This window comes from Ambystoma mexicanum, chromosome 6q (assembly GCF_040938575.1).
Source record: "Ambystoma mexicanum isolate Mex_15411 chromosome 6q, UKY_AmexF1_1, whole genome shotgun sequence".
Taxonomy (NCBI): domain Eukaryota; kingdom Metazoa; phylum Chordata; class Amphibia; order Caudata; family Ambystomatidae; genus Ambystoma; species Ambystoma mexicanum.
This window is the reverse complement of record NC_090937.1, coordinates 737,507,122-737,526,954: the sequence shown is the minus strand read 5'-3', so window position 1 is coordinate 737,526,954 and position 19,833 is coordinate 737,507,122.

Genomic DNA, 19,833 nt, shown 5'->3' with positions numbered 1-19,833 from the left:
ATCCCATCATGAATCACTGTACCTATCTTGGGAAGAAAATATAGCTTATATTTACTGTAGCACTGTTTCTGTTTAAAAATGGACAGTAGCCCTGCCACCACATACATAACTTTTAACAAATATAAATGTGGTTGAGGTACTTTTTAAAAGTGTCAGCATAGTTCTGGTAAGATTAATGTATGTTTAGCCACCTGTTTGTAATTTTTTTACCGTACTTTCACTTAGCTTTTAATATTTAGTTAAAATGGTAAGGGGGATAATTCGCTGAAAGGTTGCCAAGTCACATTTCAGCGGCTGGGCTGTTTGGACACTATATACGGAAGTATTCATGTGTCCTCTACATGAAGGGCAATGCTCATGTTGCACACTTACAAGGCCTGACAACCAGCAAAGGTGTAATTGCTGACCTTTTCAGCAACTGTGCTTATGTGTGGGGTATGTCAGTTTAGGAGCACCGCTTTCCTGCAGAGAAGCCACCTTTCCTTTGCTCGACAAAAGGCAAGAAAAACTCAAGTTTGTATATGCTTACCACCATATGCAAGGTGTTGAGTCCTCTTATTCTACAATCTCAAATGGCACAGTAACAGTAACAGTGACGTCATCTCATGCTAGATCATACCTCATAATACAGGGTCAATCAGCATGTTTAAAATCACAGATGCACAGTTACGTGTAGTGGCAAAAATGCCAAGTGCTGTATGTTAGAGATATTGGCCCTCATTACGACCCTGGCGTTAAGGGGTTAACAGCGCCGTAAAAGGTGTCGGCGCCGTTAAACCCTTAACGCCTGATTACGAGGTCCCTTTGCGGCTCCCGACCTTAATGGCTGGTCTGGACCAGTCGTTAAAGTAGGGACCCGCAAAGGGATTTTTTAGGTAATTACGGTACCGCAATTTGCAGTACCGTAATTACCGCCTTCCCCAGTCCCATTGAGCCCTTTGGGGCAAAAATGGGAATGGGCAAGGGCCAATGGTAAATGGGGAATTACCGCCCCGCCAACCTTGGAATGTGGTGGTAATTCCCCATTTACCATTGGCGCAATCTGTAAGTTACTGGCGTTAACCATGGCGCTATTAGTGCCATTGGTTAACGCCGGAGTCGTAATGAGGGCCATTGTCTGGAGGTGATCCACCTGGTGGTATTTTGTTATTGTGATAACATGGTGGTATATTTCATGGTAACGCATTGGTGTCTTCCATACCTAGAGTGGTAATGCTCCCCTCAGAATATATCCTAATGCCTGTATTTCATCCCTGGGCCTCCTAAAGTAAAAGTTACCAGACTTGTTACACTTATATTTTGACAGTATCACTTTCTCTCCTCAGCAACTGATATACAATGCTGAAAAAATGCCTTGATGTAAGATCTGTTCATGCTGTAAACATGCAAAATGAAATACTGCACCCTCACTCCCCTTCTAACTACAGAGCCCACAATAGATGATTCTCATGAAAGCATTTACCATTACCCACTTGTCTGTATGTGCAGATTAAATACAATGATCCAAATGCCATAAAATGTATCAGAACACAAAGTGATGTTTGTAATGTGTCTTTATTGTGACAGATAAACTTACCAGTCATGCACTGCAACAATTATACATGGAAGTTACGCTTAACTAAAAAAAACGTGTAATTTCAGAACTGCATTCACTTTTGACATTGAAACATTACACATAAAATGAGCCCCCCCTGGCTAACTATGAAATTGCATCCATTCAGGCATGCACCTCACTTATTGACTGGTTTATATTCACCTTGAACTCTGGTGGGGTTCCTGCGCTGTTATCTCTGAAAAACCCTGCTTGGCAGCAATAAGAGGTATCGCGATCTCCGCACACACGAGCAGCCCACAATAGAGACAACTTGTATGCCAGCGTAACTGCTTCCCCAGTCTACCGCCGGTCTCCTGCTGTCTCCCAAGAAGTTTCTGAAGCTTCGCTCTGCCATTCTGATCCACACCCCCGTCTCTCTTCCTTTTAAAATCTATCCCTGTCACTCACCAGGACCTCCCTCTATTCCTGAACATGCCCACATCGCCCGACCTGCCTCAGTACTTTCCCCCTCAACACAATAGTTTTGCAAACATATCTGTAACAATTGCTTCCTGCGCATACAATGGTGCTTTTCAACAGTGCATATTTCAGGCTCGCAGTTTGTGCCATGCTGAATGATATCACACAGACAGTGAAATACATTTGCACGTTTTAATTCCATTGCAGAAAAGCACTCATATTCAGTTCATCACATCTGAGTCCATTTTACACTCATTTGTTAATGACAAGTGTAACTTGTATTATTGGGAAGGGGTTGTTAATTGATTAGCTCATGTTAGTATTTATTTACATAGTGCAAACAAGGCAGACGAAATGTTACCTTGAACTCTTAGCATTTTAAAACATGTGCTCACTGCAAGAATGTGCATTTCCATTTGGACTTTCTACATGAACCCCATACCACTACTTATTAGTGACCCCTGTACTTCATTTCTCTCAGTGTCCCTAGATGTCTCAAATACCTCAATATTGTCATGTGATGCCCAATAAACCCACTATGTCCAGGTACAGGTGCTGTTATCATATGCTAAGTGAAGGCTCAAAGCCCTCCCTTACTGTATGGAGCGTCCTGACGCTGATGTGACGAGAGGAGCAGGGTTGGCGTAGACCTAATAATACCAGCAACAGTGGTCTTCTATTTGTATTGCCACATTACCCCGCCCATGTTGGCACAGCTTCTCGGCCACGCCTACAATCAGTAGCTGATTCTGCCTACTTCCTGCAATGAACTCTGCCTTCCTCTCTTCTTCCCACTTTCACTATCATCTGAGTGTCCGACAACTCTTTGACCATCGTTTGGTCCCTAAGCAGGAAAGGTGACGCAGCACTGCCTAGGGATCCAAAGGAATTGACTGGGCTATAAAGGGGATTGCCATGTGTACCATGTGACCCCAAATGAAGTTGCAATCCATGTTTGATATAGTATTAATTGATATTCATTGATATTAAAACCATTATGTGGGTTGGTCCCTTAACAGCAAATAGGAGGCTGCTGAAAAGTAAAGGAAGGAAAGCCGTGACAAGTGCAGAAAATAACCTTTACTTTACAAGCCCCTTTTTCTCCCCCCCCCACAGGTAATACCTTGGCAAGCAAAGCAAGGGCATCAAGGAGATGGGCAAGTGAACAATGTGACATGTGACAGCCATTGTCACCCTAATTGAAGCTCCTGTTCTATTTGTATGCTTCAACTCATCATCCCAACAGCACTGAGTCATCAACCTTTTGTTGATGCAGTGAGGATGCGATGACCCCTTGTTCATCCCTTTGCCCCTCAGCAACAAATAAAGGCTCCACTGACTGCATGGGCAGAAATCCCAGTATTAGTGCCAGAGCTGCCGAAGCGGTTATCAGGGACACCTGTGACCCCAATAGGCATCCCTCACCGTGTCATAATCAACGTCTGGTGTGACAAATAAAATTCTGGGGTACCATAGGTCTAGGGGTGAATATCAGTTTCTAAACCATCAGTCAGCCCCACACTTCTAATACACCAGAATGGATCCAAGCAGATTGGATTAAACAAGCTTACAATTTGTGACAGATTTGAGCCCCCTATTGTCCACACAATAGTGGAACTCAGTATTCCCACCACTGGTCTTTTTAGGGATCAGTACCACTGGGCTAACCCAGCGGCTGTGGGATGGTGCTATCACTCCTAGGGCCCACATCTTGGAAACTTCCTCCTTGATGGTGTCTTTTACCTTATTTTACATCCAGTGAATTCTTCTTTTCACTGGTTTACTGTCTCCAGTGTCAACATCATGGGTGCACTAGCCTGCGCAACCTAGAGTCAGCCAAACAAAGACCGGCAAGCTGTCCCAGTAAAAGGTGACAGTCCGTCAGTTGCTTTTCTAAGAGGTCATTTGCAAGGTTGACACCTTCAACTGACCCCCACTGTGACTTCACTGTGCAGGATGCCTGGGAGGGGATCGGTCCACTCCTCAGTCTCTCCATCTGTCGGTAATGCCATGACCAAGTCATCCCAGCTATGATGGAGGTTTAGATGGTTGACGTGAAAGACCCTGCACAACTGTTTAGTTCCTTTCACGTCAATTAGATCAATTACCTCACTAACCTTTTCAAACACACAGTAAGGCTCAATCCACCTGTCCTGAAAGGCATTGGGTTTAACAGGTTTCATAATCCACACCCACTGGCCTGGAGAATAAACTGTCACTGTGGCCTTCTGGTCATGCCACTGCTTCATCAGCTCTTGACTGGCCTTTATATTTTTTGCTGACTGTTCCATGTACTTTGTCATTCTAGACCGGTGGTCAAGTACATAGTCCACCACATATCGCGTGGGGGATGAGGGGTTGCACCCCATCCGTCTCTCAACAGACTGAGGATACCTCTCACAGGGTGTCCAAACAGAAGCTCAAAGTGGCTAAACTCTACCCCATTCTGTGACACCGTCCTGTAGGAGAACAATAGGCATGGCAGGAGAATATTCCATTTTCTCCTCAGGTGCTCTTCCAAGCCACCTATCATGCCTTTCAGACTCCCGTTGAACCACTCAACAAGCCTGTTGTTTTGTATATGGAATGCTGTGGAGTACCCCTCCACCTCCTGTTACTGAAATGCAAGCTTGAGCACTTCAACCCAATCAAAAAGGTCCTTCCACACTTCATAAGCCTATACTAAATCTTTGGGGTTTTGGGGTCTGGGCTTGTCTCGCAGTTTTTGTTCCTCCAGCACTAGTCTCCTCTTCTTCAACGGGAGCTTTTTAGCCACTACATTATTTATAGTCGGAACAATTAAAGGCTGTGTGCAGACTTGGGACCTGCAGGATGCCGCACTAGACCCTGACCTTGAAGTGTTGAGAAACCAAACTTGCCTCCCTGAGGGATAGTTGGTGAGAAACACTACTCATGCTGTCTTGCTCCCCATCTCCCACCACCCCTTCTGGAAGGTCTTCTTCATTCGGGTACACAGGGTCTCTTCCCCAGAAACCCTCATTTATACCCAAGCTTGGAGGCTAATCAACAGCTCAGGTTTATTAATCTTAGTGCAGTGGGAAAGTCCCCTCTCTTGTCATCTGATGTGCATGACGGTTCCTAGTGAATTTTTCAAATGCAATATTTTCGAAATGCCATTTTATCGGCACAAAATTGTCGAAATCTTTTTTTGGTTTTTTTTTAAATCGGGGGGTTCTCCCCACTCCCCTTTTTTATATAAACACTTTTATTTTACTCACAAAACCCCAAAAAAAATATAAAATAAAAGAAAACCATTTGGATTTTTTTTTCCGGCAATTTATTTTCGACAAAAAGGCATGTCAAAAATATTTTTTTCAATAATTTAACTGGATACCGTGCATGACATCTTTGCTGATGATTTTCACAGTCTCTATGTCAAGATCCATGATTATTAACAAAAACCTGGCAATGTTCTAAACGTTGACTGCAACCATACATTTATCATTGGGTGACTAAGCTGTGCGCAAGGCTCCAACTAGATCCAACCATTTGCCACCAATGTGAGGAATCAAATTCCGGGGTACCAGTGGTCCAGATGTGAATATCGGGTTCTAAACAATCAGCCCCACACCTCAAATACACAAGAATGTATCTGAACAGACAGGTTGGATTAAACGAGCATATGATTAAAATGATAAACCTAGTTGTCCAATTTTGGTAATGTGGCCAGAACGGCAGGCTTATCTCCTCTAAAGGTTGTGGATCATTGGTTATTTGCAACACAGCAACAATATAATTATTACCCAATGATAAAGGGATTGTCCAGTCAAGGTTGTATGAAAATATCTACTTTATTATTATCACAATGGACAATCTAATAACAATATTACTTCATCGCCCCCTGCAAAAGGAATGCAGAGAACAGACAGTTTCAACAAAGGAAAAAGGGATACTTTTAGTAGGGTGGTTGGTATGGTTAATAACCTTCTTGGCTTCAGCAGAAAGGACACAAGGGGTATTAAAATGTATCCAGGGGCCTTCTGGCAAGGACCAGGGAGACAGAACCACAATATAACTTTTGCTGTAGATGTTCTTGGTGCCCGACAGGGTCAAGACAGCTTCAGGGCACTTTGCAGGCTTTTGTAACAGAGTTCGAGACCTGAGCGAGTGGCGGGTATCAGGTCGGAAGACGACTTCGGTGAGCAAAGCTTGATGAACGGCTACAGGCTGGCCTTCACAGCAACTCAGGGTCAGGATTAGTTGGCCGAGACATCTCAGTTCTTTCAGTGACTGTGGCTTGACAGCGGTCAGCGTTGCAGGCGGTTGCAGATCGAGCAACTCGACTTGCTCGAAAATGTCCTTTAAGGTGGACGGCGGCAGGTGCTTGTCCTTGAACTTCTCCCAACTTCTTTAAGATGGACGGCCCAGAGCTTGGGAGTGTATTGCAGGCAGCTAGCTGCCTTGTCCTTTGTTTCGGGTTCAGAGACCTTCTGGCACTCCCTATCCAGGAAGCTTGCTGCAGAGCATAGCAGGACATGCTCTGTATGACTGGTTTCCAGCTGGACAGTCCTTTGAGTTTGTTTCTCCGTATGTTCTCCCAGGGAGAAGTTAATGGGAGGGATTTTCTGACTGTTCTGGCCTTCTTTCACTGGCGAAAGCTGTAAAGCAGACTGTACCTTCAGACAGGGTCCAAGAATGTGTTCTTCTTTCTTACTTCTTGTGAAGTGTTCAGATGATCTGCTTAAAGAGAAGCTCCATCCCTCTTTCAAAGCCAAGCAGGCCACAGTGATTGGTGTAGGCTAATCCTACCTTAATGAACTAATCCTCGGGTCCTTACCAACAATATTCTATGTGCGGGAGGTCATACCCAAAGTGCTTTGCAACAGCAGAAGGTAAAGGAGTGAAACACGACCCAGGGCTGTTCCAGAACCAAGATGGCGGAAACCTCCTCTCAACAGAAAGAGCTCTGGGTTCACTCCTTTTTGCTACCAAGTCCCACCCATCTGCATGTCTGCTGTGATCAAATAGTCTCACTGGTTAATGGATCCTATGCATTCCTATACAGGCTTACTCCTCTTTCGAATGCCTCGTCTGCAGGCTCTCTCGCTCAACAAGCCATTCCCTTACAGTGGCTACCATCTATCGGCCACCTTGTCAGGGTTTTGAACTTAATCCTCGCAGCCACTGGGAGCTTAATCCTCGCAGCCACTTGCTTCGCTCGGGCCTTTAGCACAGGCTGCTGGGGCTACTAACCCTATAATATTTAGGGTTTCTTATTCCATTATGTACTTGATTATAGTTCATGAAGTCTAAAATATTCAGAGGTCAAAAAGAGAATTGTTGATGTAAATTATGCATGTGGGATATGACAATGTGGCTAGAGTATTCTCACTATCAAGGGAAAATGAGATGTTGCAATAAGATCCAATATCAACTCAAGTTCCCAAGGTGATATTTTCGATGCTCAACATCACATATACCCAGAAGCTATAACCGGTAGCACTACTGAATTTCAGACAACCATTCCCATGATCCCTCACTATTGACTATACTGGCTGGAGCTGATGGCAGTTGTGGTCAAAAACATCTGGAGAGCCAAAGAATATTTTGAATGCCTTTAAATATATTGGGAAACCAGGCTGCTGTGGTCACACCTTATTACTGCGCCAGAAAGCGCAGCCTGGTATCCTAATTAAACAAACGGAGTTGAGGAACTCGAAGTCTCTGTTCTATGGCACACCAATGCGACAGTGCAAATTTTTGCATTTAATCAGGTCGCGGGGGTTCTAAGTGATATCAACCTAAAAGTTCCTTTAAAATCTGTCCAATTTAAATATATTGGTGCTATTATAAAGCAGGAGGACTATATTTTGGACACCTATAATTTATACAAGAAAATAAAACAGTCAACATCGACAAAAAATAAATAATCGACGTTACCAAGGTTAAAACATATATTAACATAAAAAATGAAATAACACGACACAACATATGTACAAACATTGTTCTTATTTTCTGTGCTCTAAAACACGTTATCAAATTAATTGGTGTACATTCCATATATTATATGACATACAAAAGACCAAATAGTTTCAGTGTGCTGGTACTATTGCTTTATTATCCTTGCCTTTCTCAGCGTGTCCATAATTTTGGACATGTGTTCATTTTAGTAATCAAACATTAATCAGACCTGTAAAAACTGCTGCTGTTTATTTTGAAGCCTTTCTTATTTCTTGTTTGCATCAATTTGGGATATTTTTCCTCTTGTCCAAATGTTATGGTGTCTGAATCTATAGTTCATTCTTCTTTAAAAATCAGGCAAAGTGCCTGTACATTTCACATCATCATCTGTAAGATGTTTGCCAGTCCGGGAATCTCGATAGTTATAATTTGTAATTTGGCACACTGTTATTGCTATTTATTTCCCTTATTGTAATGCCACAGAATCTCTCGTTGCTATTTACTGGTCTATCATTGGCACAGAATTCAGGAGAGGAATCTGTCTTCTTATTAATGCTACTCCCTCCACGGCATACAGGTTGTGGCAAAATGCAACTACCTTGACATGCTTTCATAAGCTAAAATGAGGAGAACATATTTATTTAGGAAACCATGAGAGTGATATTTCCCATTTCTATTACATGAAGGGGAGCTACCTTGGCAACAGGAATGTCTGTTGTTATTGCCTACTCAATGTCCATGGAAATCTCAATAATACTGAGCCTCAACCAAACTGGGACCTGTGACTCTTTCAGTGTTCAAGTAGGCAACATTGAAGAACTATTTGTTAACAATAAAATAATTTAATTGTTGACTATAACATGTATATTAACTAAGCTAGTTAATGGGATACATGAAGCAAATTGCTGGAAATTAGCCAAAAAAATCATTCACCCTCAAGTATGTTCAAGGAGCTGCATTGGCAACTCCTTCAAGCGCACATTTTTCAAAAGGCAGGCTGCAGCACCTAAAAAGTAATCACAACCAAAAGAACACTGTACCTGGCTGAGAAACCTACCATTTCCAGAGGCCAGCAAACCACCAGAAGACACAACATCTCCAGACTGTAAACAAAGAACTTCAAGAGGGAAGGAAAACAGGAAACAGGTATTTTTCCTGCTACGCACCACATTGTCACTAGAACAAGTCACCAACACAAATAAGACTGCCTCTCTTCATCCTGCACTTCATTAAGGACCTCAGGGCCCTACTTTTCAAAGAACATTTCATCAATCAGTGGTCACTTCACTTAGCCTACTTCTCCCTGTCCGCAGCTCTCCCATCCCCTGCTGCTCCTACCAATCCCAGCTCCTCTGCTATACTGCACCCTACTTGTAAGCCCATTGGTGCATCTCCTATGTACAGCAGAACTTCATTGCTCCCCTGATCGGTATGCGCTTCACATATTCCATACCTAGAAACAAATGCTGAACCAATAAGTCCTGTTTGGACTTGACAAACTAAGGTGAAAAAGACCCATGTTGTAATGGATTTCTACTCTCCCCATTGGATTGGGAAAATGATCTACTAATCCACACCTTCCAAATACTTCTGAGTTCCTGATGCAGGCTGCCACACTAGACAACATTGGAAGCATACAGGGAGAGGTGGTGCTTCTGGACATTGCTGATGCACCACAAGTGTGCACTCTGCCAATGTACATAATGTCTGGAATGAGAGCAATGTTATGTTATGTTGATTTATACCGCTCACTCACTGCTGCCTTTTGCATGGTCTCCAGGCACTCTCGTGGTTCTGAATGGGGATGGGACGGTTAGTCAGCAGAGGGAAAATACAGAGGTGGTGCTCAGCTTTTAATGAGTGTAGAACCAGGAGCAACTTGCATCTGTGCGGGTGTATTTTCTAGGTGTTGTGTTGTGTACGCTGGAGGTGTATTGTTGCCATATGGGAGACATGCAGTGTTTGAGCTGATTGAGGAGGTCTGTAAATTTGGTTAGAGAGATGTACTGTTTTATAGTGTTTTAGCAAGGAGGCTTAATCTAGCTGTCTGAGGCATGTATGGCCAGTTTGTTGTGAGTGAGGGCGGTCGAGTAGGAGATGTTTGAGTTTCTAGTTGTGGATAACCACTGGGCACAGCGCAACTGTGTGATTCGTCTTTGTTTCTACACCCGCCTTCACACAGGCGTGAAAGGTGCATAGTTTCAAAACATAGTGTGGTAATATCAGTAAACTGGCTGGCCCTCCAGGTGCCCCTTGCAAGCTACACCAGAAAAAGAAACCAGAAATTGACACTCCAAGATATCCCTCGCCAAAAGACACCTTAGGCAGAAAACACCATCCCTGGAACTGGCAAATCCTACTGGCAGGCCTCTCACACTCACAAACAACAACATTGTTCCATAATGTATGCCACAAGAGTATTGCGGTTCCACACGGAAAAGTGATGGTTGGGACACTTTAAATGAATCATAGCCACTGTCAATTCTTCTGGGGAGCCTTCCTTCCATTCCATCATTTTGTAGCCGGATGAGCCATTACAGAAAGTGAAAAATCATAGCAAATCAGTTTTGGTCAAACGGCAAAAAGGCAGCCCATCGCAAACCTCTAGATCACCTATTGTTTGCCTGAGAGCACATTTGCCCTCTTTTTTCCATGCGCCTAAGGAGCAATAAAAATAAATGGCCATAAAGAGCAGCATAAACACAAGCAACCACAGACATGTTTTAGGCACAGTGGGAATCACCAGTGAGGTGTGCCTGGGTAGCCTAGGCGCAGGCTGCTTGAGACACACATCTGGAAAAAACCAAGGCCTCTTAGAGCATCTTCGCAGCACTAAAACATGAAGGATGGAATCCTATAACCACGTTCTTTTTTTCAGTCACCTCTGCCTTTAATGAAGTGGACCACCCTATGCAAATCAGTATTGGTTGCATGCCAACTGGGCAAGTGCATGCACATTGTTGGGTTCTGCCAAAAAGAGGCAACCTGTAACAACATGGGAAGTCAGAAATAAACATAAACCATGGACCATTACATGTCTGATCACCACAGATGGACATGTACCCTATCACAGCAAAAAGTCATCAGCCGAAGAGAATATCAGTTGTGCACTCTGCACAGCAGGAGCTGCCGCAACATACAAGTAGGCTACATGTCTGAATTTGGGGCGTAGGGAAACGTTCAATGAGAACAATTATATGTGTCAATCTATACTGGGGAGTAAAATGTGCATCCTGAAGCACCCAAATGAAGGGAAAAAGAGATGGCTTAAGATGCACTAGCTCCCCTGTTCCAGGGCAGATGCGGATGCATGCACAAACTAGACAGTAGTCTCTTTAGCCCTCTACCTGATTTCTTTTTTTTTTACAAACAAACCTATTATTTGTTACGTGTGTGCCCCAATGGAGTAAAAATACAGATCAATAGTTATATCATAAATATACACATACCCCAGAATGGGTACAGAAGTAGCCAAGATAAAAAACACACACCATGCATATATAGAGGATATAGATAGAAAATGACCAGGGTGGCGCATGTATACGAACATATAGTGATATTGATAAAACACCAAACACTGAGACAGGTGTTCCAGAATATCCTGCACTTAAAATTATTAAAATACCAGAATATACTGTATATACATGCAGCTACTGGTACATAACATACATTACAACTGCTATGCTAAAAATAGGAATATATTGTGTCAGTGAGGACCAATGCACTGGTGGTTTAATTGATTAAAATTATGCAATTCCTAATACTTGCGCAGAAAAAAGAAAAGCAATTATGTTAGTTGATTTCCATCTTTATAGTAGATTCTTCTGTGTTCATAACATATACAAATTAAGATCTGAAAATCGTAATTCAATGGTTTCATTATAGAACCCAATGTCACAATTCTAAAAATGATTTTCATGTCATTTCATTTACTAGCTTTGTTTCAGAGATGACTGTATAAAAGCAATATATATAAATATATACATATGTATACATATATCCATACAAAACATAAGTAAATATAAAATTGATATTGTAAAACATAATATTCAAAATTCACATCATACAAAAGTTATACAAATCTCACAATTAAAATGATAACATCTTAATTTATAGAGTTGAGAATATCAAATGTCTTACGAGTCAATTATTCAGAGAGATGTATGACAACATGTAGCTAGGAAACAACTTCAAGGAATGATTTTGCTGTGTAAGAATTCAACCTACATTAACAATATGTACTCAAGTCTTTGAATGAACCAATGTGTACATTTATGATATAGCGAGTACCTAAAGTAACCTACCTAAGTACATTACGTGTTTTACATTTGGTGTTACAGATATTTCCATAACACGTGCTTCCTGAAGTTCTATTGAAAAAAGAAAACAAAAAGAAAGTAACATTATGAATAACTACCTTCAATACTGATCACACTAAACTCATGCATTACATGAAATGTGCTGATTCATTAAAGGCATGCCAGGCCTTTCAGAAAATTGTTAGCAAGTTTATCTCTATGTAGTGTTATGTTATTGGGATTTGTACCACACACAGCTGTCACGTGCTTGGTCCCTGGGCAGCAGTTGGATCTGGATGAGAATGGGTGGGTTTGGTTAGTTGGGAGGAGAAGGAAAGGCAATATTGCAGTGCTTTGTTTTGAGAATGTAGATTGGAAGTACCCCGAGCTATGCGTTCTTGTAGGTTTTGTAGGTGCGAAGTGTAGGAGGCAACAGCGGCTTTGTGTCCAGAGGGGTGGCATCATGCCTATAATGCAGGCATATGTTGACATGGGGTGGAAAATGTCAGTTGCCATTAAAGGTCTACGTTTGTGATGTTTGAAGTGTGGGGAGAGGGTTTTTCTATTTAATGCTTTATGCAAGTGGTTGCTTTGCATTTGTGTGGGGTGAGTACAATTGAGAGAAATTGAGCACTGTTCAACATTTTGGGAGTGTACTTTTGGTTTACATAAGACTATCAAATGATTGGTCTTGCTATCAGCTGCTGTTGCATTATGATGAGGGATGTTTAGCTTTAGTGGTTGATGCATGAAGATGTGTTGTGTTGTTGTTTAGATATTCTAGGAGACAGGGAATGTGTTGTACTAGGGTTTTTGCAGTGACTTAATATGATGTATTGCAGTTGTTTCAGGTTCCTGGGTACCATGCAATGTGTTCTAAGCAGATGTTTGGGAAGGTAAGGTGTTCTCTTAGCTTGTGTCTTTGAATGAATGTCAAACTATCGGGCAGTGTCATTTTTTCTGCTTGATGGGTGCAAGTTAAACTTGTGTTCTGTTAATTTTTGACAAGACAGGTCTTCAGACTTTTCCAGAATTTCAGGTGGTCCTTTAGGGTGCAGATTTCCATTAGTAGAATGTTCCATTGCTTGACCCCCATATTGGAAAAGCCAAAGCCTCTCTGTCTTTCTCTACAAAATCTTCTGTTTTCATGATGTTAGGTCTCTGGTTGGTTGATAGAATGAGATTTTGTTTTGGAGGAATTCTGCACCTGGGACTTCAGGTGCTCTCTGGGCAATGCAGAGGGCTTTGAACATGATCAATTTTTGATTGGTAGCCAGAGGAGTGCTCCGGTAGCCAGTGTTATGTGTTCCTTTCCGTTGCGTCTGCCTAGGAGTCTAGCTGCTGTGTTTTTGACCAGTTGATGTTATTTTGTGCGGTAGTCCAGCGTGCCTAGGTACGTGCATTGTCAATACTTCAAAGAGTTCGAAGGTTATGGCTAGCACTGTGCACAGGAGAGGTAGGGTGTATTCTGGCATATAGAGCAGAGATGCTAGAAGCACTTTTTGACTGACTGTTGCAGTGACTTGAGGTTCCAGCATGAATCAATATGTCTATGCTCTTGATCAGCTTAGATGGTTTAGGGCAGTTACCCATTCCAAAGGCGTGGATCATTTGTGGCGTGAGGTGAGATTTCCATTATTTATATTTTGTTTGGGATGAGTTTTACGTAGGTGGTTGACATCCATTCATTTATTCCTGTGAGACAGTTGCTGACGGGGGTGGTGGAATTTCCAACATCTCACTTTGTCCATGATTTGCGTATCTTCCCCATAGGGGTAATAGGTGACATCATAAGATTTCATGATCTTAAAAAGGCTCATTAAGATGTTGAAGAGGAGCAGTGAGAGGCTTTATCCCTGGGGGACTCCACACAGAATGGGTTGCAGGATTAAACTGAAAGGAGCGAGCCAGCTGATTTCTCTTCTGTTATCAACAATCTCATCCATTCTAGAGTTGTGTTATAGAGTCTTAGCTAGTTTAGTTCCATATTGTTGGCATGATGGGCATATAATATTACAGGTATCAGTTTTGCAATTAGTACATTATGTGGAAATTAAAAACAACTGAGGATCAACTAAGAAAATAAACATTAAAGGGAATAAAGGGACACGATAAGGTAGTGACTAAGGAAAAGTGAGAAAATGACAAGAAGGAACCGGTAGAAGTAACATTGGTAATCACATGATAAAGCACTGTCTGCTGTCTAGAGTGTGGTTTCATCCTGTTATTCCCTTCAGCAAACCCTGCAAATAAATGGGAAGTGTATAGGGCCCAGTAGCTCGTTTAGAGGGCTCCGATCGGTGGCGTCAACCTGCTCCCAGAATAGGCACCTAAAACCCAAGTAACTCGAACTCCCAAGTCTAATTCAAGCAGGAGTTTGAGGCACCAGTGTTGGGGACCTGTGATTTATCTCTAAAGTCCTTATGGATTTCGAAGGCAATGGCGGCCTGCTTTAAGGAAGATCAACCAGGTGTAATTCTCAGTCTGTGTGCAGCGCAGCAGCGAATGGCACTACATAAATCCATCATAATGAATAGACTAGTCAGCATGATAATGCAGCACTGTACCTCAATATTCAGACCCAGTGCATTATGTACAGATAAGCAGGCAAGGGGTTCACTTGGGACCACTAGTCACTGTGGGATGAACACAAAAGTAGGAGCCGGAGACTTATATCCCGTCGTACATGTTGCTATCGAACACATATGTCATGGTGTGCTTGAGTAGGTTTCAGCAACGTTTCGTAAAACGGCCCAGAGCCTTGAAAATCAGAAATGACAGAAAAGACAGACAACAACAGCTGCACACAATTAAAATAATTCTTGGCTCTTCGCAGGGGGCCAATGAGGCGGTGATTGTGAAATGGCATGACTCAAACTACGTTAATATATTTCTGGCCCATGCTGCACATTTTTGTCCACGGTCACAGGAGTTTTTATGCATCTAACCAAGAGGAATGCAAACTATTTCCACTAGAACTTTGGGACCCATATCTGTCATGTTATCATTTGAGATTAAATACTGTGTGTCTCCAGCAGCCCCCAGCATAGAAGAGGAATGCTGTTTCTCAAGGATCTTTCTATGCTCTGAAGCAGTAGCAGCAGCATTCTCTGCACTATGTTTTTAATGCAGGCACGTAACACTGCCTTCTAAGAGGTCAGGGGTTGCCAGCTCTATTTTCCACAGTATTAGCACGAGGGCGAACACTGTCTTGACTCAAAAATCATATTTGTTTCCAATGCATTTTTTCCACCAGGCCAACATGTAGCCTACTTCTGCTATGGAATGCAATTAGCACTTGGGCATCCTTTGTGCCGGTGCAAAAATGCCTTAAAAGAGGTCGTTTTGTTTTCAGCAGTGGGGCAATTATTGCTCTAGTGATAATACCATGCAAGACTACCTGCACCAGTGCAAAGTATCTGGAGTTGCACATTATTGGCACTTGTCACTGTACTTAACTGTGGGCTGCCCATCCTGCCTCTTAAATGGAAAAGGGTGTTAGTGAAATATTTTCTCCAGTCATTTGGTTCCAATTTCTAATTGTCTAAGTTTAAAGTAGAGGAATAATATCTGTGCCACAATTGTAAAGGTAGTTCTATATTTAGAGGACTAACTTTATATTGGCCTTTTGGGATTTAGATATTGGGGTTTACATAGTAATGCAGCCCAGCTGTTCTATTTGCTAGGGAAGCTGGTACCTCTGTAGCAATGCAATGTTTTCAGAAGCATGGCAAGCATGACCCCCCTGGGCGGTGTACTCACATAAAACTGCCAGTAGCTACAGGTTGCTGCAATATGTTGATGTGTAACCTCAAGGGCATGACTATGGTAGTATGGACATTTGGCAGTACTGGTCCGATTACGTCACCACTGGCTCTCTGCTATAATTATACGCAAGTATGGGGCACAGCATATTATAATGAAATCATGTCTGGATGAAATCACGTGCCTGTATTGACCCAAGGAGCAGAGTGCAGACTAAATGACCGATAGCTGACTTATTCATGACTTCATTACAGTTTGGAGCTCCACGTCCAACTGGGCTCTGTGCAAAAAAGCACAACAGATATCTAATGTATATTATGCGTTTCTTATGTTGTTATGTTAAGTCGTTTGGATTTGTACCGCACACCACTGCCATTTGCATGATCGCCATGCACTCTTGTGGATTTGAAATAGAAAAAAGGAGGGAAGGGTGTGGCTATGAGAGTAGTGGGAAACAACTAGTTGTTGTTTTCAACTGTTGGTGCTGCTAGAGCCAGTATCTCCCATTGTAAGTCACACTGTGACACGTTGTTTGCATTGGTCTATGATACTCATCTGCCCAAGGTTTGAAGAGGGGGCGGGGAGTTCATTTGTTAAGCGATACCCCTGGCAAAGAAACACATCACGAGTGACTGGAAACATGATCAAGAACTTAGTACATGTTGATTGCAAGACAATCACCGAAAAGTCAGACATAAGCTGTGATGCAGTCCATTGCACTCAGAACGTCGATGAGTGTGATAAATAAAACATGTAGGCAGGATGACATCAGTAGACACATTTCTTCATATATTGATGTAGTTTATTGACTTCCATCTAGGCCCTCCATAACTTGCCAGGCCCTACATATGAACTGGCTGGCCACATATTGGCCTCTCTTGTTCTCTTGTGTGCAACCCTCTAGTGTGAGCATGTCTTTATTCACCATCATCAACATTCACTTTATTTCGATAAAAAGAATTTACCATAAAAGCCAACATATACATTACAAAACCAATTGCAATCAATTTACAAAAGAGAAGTTTTACATATAAACAAGAAATAGACACACTCTGCCTGAACAATAGATTAAAAACTAACTAGCTAACTAACATACCTGTTTAAAAATAACTAAAACCAATATCAGACCAAAGTCTTTCTGTGCGTGTTTTTATCTATGATGGATGAAACTTCCATAAGGAATTAGTTGTAACATCCAACCAGGCAATAGTTCTTCAGCCCGTCGGGTAATATGAACAGTTAAATACACCATACAACACAATTATTGATCTTATGCGAGAAGATTTCTCTGCTGTGTTTTTCTGAACCAGGCCTGGATCAGAAACCAACCCAACGTAAACCTAGACAAGGGAACCTTAGCGCTCAAGCATGTCTGTATTATGGAATTGCCTCTTGGAAGCCAGGCTCCCAAGAGATCTCTCATTATGATTTACTGGGCCTGACGGGGGGGGGGGAGTAACCCCACCTCCCAGAGTGTCAAGAGAGGAAGGTATCCTGCCCTTTGTCCCAGTCAGTGGAATAAAGACAGGTGCCTAGACTCCACATCACCTTTCATAGCTGGTTTGAGCTCACTACATTATTATTAAATTATAAAGTCCTATATCAGTGTTCATACCTTATTGAATTTGTCGATTAGACTTCTTGATGAAACAAGTATGGACGAGGACATTTTTAAGTGATTTTATATTTGTATTAATTGTATGCCATAATTGAATATGGTGATATAATATTGTATAATGTGTATGTTTGGTATGGGGGACTTAATGAAAAGATAATGTTGATGTGTAAGGTTTTATTGTATTATAAAACTAAATAGACAATGGATATTTATTAAGCACAGACGTAGCTTCGGGAATCAACAGAGTGCTTTACAATCATTGGGGGAAGAACACAGTGAGGGAAGCAGAGAAAAAAGGAGCGGGGAGCTAACTGGGGAGGATGGGCAGTTGGCAGCATGGCGGGAAGACAGTGGGGAGCAGATCACTGAGTCTCAGGTAGGGTGGGGACTGCAGGGTGTGTGGACCTAGAAGTTAAGGAGGAACCATTCCTTAGAGAGGAAGATCTTGAGCTCTTTCCTGAACAGTAGAAGTGATGAGGCAAGTCTGATATTGACGGGAAGGAGGTGCCAGAGTTTTGGAGCACAGACAGAGAAGGCCTGTCTTCTGGTTCTTTCCTTCCTGCACTGTTGTAATTCAAGTCTGCAGATTTCCTTTCTTCTGGTGGTTCTCAGGCCTACACAGATGCTGAGTTTCTCAGTGAGTTAGCTTGGAGACTTTAGGATGACAGCCTTGTAGATTATGCAACAGGATTTGAAGATAATACAGGCTTGCAGTGGGAGCCAGTGCAGTTCGATGAAGGTCAGGGTGATGTGGTCGACTTTGCAGAGTCCTTTAATGAGCCTTGCTGCAGCATGCAGGACACATTTCAGGGGTGCCAGGGTAGTCACCAGATGGCCTTCCAAAAGGACATTGCACCATCCAAGTGGAAGAGGACCAAGGCTTGAACAGCGGATCTGAATTTGTTTTTGGGATGAAGGGTTTGTTTTTCCGCAGGAGAGAAAGTTTTTACCAGGCTGTTTGTGTCTTCCTTGCTATGTGTTGTTTAAACGTGAGGTGTCTGTTGATGTTGAACCCAAGGACGCTGCACGTGGTACTTGCTGGAGTGTGACTCACTTGTGGTTCTTAGCAGAGAGCTAACTGGTTGTTACTAGTATGCCACACATCAGATGTGGCTTTAATAATTATGTGAGCTACCAGTCACCATACCAAAATATTTGTATGGCTTATTTTTCCAGATTATCCTGCCACCGGCGATAGTTTGACATAATCAGTATGGTTTTGGAGCAGAGGTGCAGACTTAAATCTATCCTCCACACTTCAGTCACTTTGCTGTCACCAGCTTTCAAACAAGGCACCTGTGACCTCTGTACATGATCTGTTGTAACACCGGAGAGAAGGTACTGCAGATCAGGATACTGATTCAGTAGAGAACAGGTGTACAGTATGCTTTTGGCATGGAGCTTTCTGAAAGGGCCTGGCTGTGCAACTGACCACCCTTTCTGAGATGGAATTACCAGCATCATTTTATTATTTAAGAAAAATCAAAACAATGCCCTTTCCAGATGGTAATTTCTCACCCCCACATTCCATCACATAGAGACAAATGGGATGACAGCCCTTTAATATGTGGAGAACAATCAGCAGCGTATCAGAAAAGGCAACTGCGCTGCAGACTTTTCATAATCCCTTGCACTGCAGGGCTTTGCAGAGGGATTAGGAAGAATTACCTTGCCTACGCGAGGGAACTACAGTTTACAGGGTCTGTAAATCTCTAATTATTTTGTACTATACCGGTCAGCAACATTTGGACATATTGCTCTGCTTTATCACCTGAAACGGCCTATTCATTGGCACACCTCAGCATTACTTTGTACCACAATTTTCTAATACACAGCTGATTCAGGTGCACCAGAGAATACAATGCAGTACTATTGTAATGCAAAAAACATTATTTGCATGACATGATAGACACAAATTGCCAAAGAATATGCACAGGGAACCTAACATGTTACGCTGTCTCTGGTTCTGATCATTTTGGTGTCCAGAGTTTCTCAAAGTCCCTATAGGATTATGCACTGTTTCCTATGTGGTGACATGCATATGAATTCTTTGCTCTTCTTTTATATTCTGGCGTTTATCTGAGGAAGGTGCAGAGCTGAGTGTGGGTTTTCTACTTGTAAGGACCCCATTATCCTCACAGAATGTGGGAGGTAAGAGACAAAATGCTTTTGTATGGATGTATGGAGGACAGCACAGGACAAAGTATCACTCACAT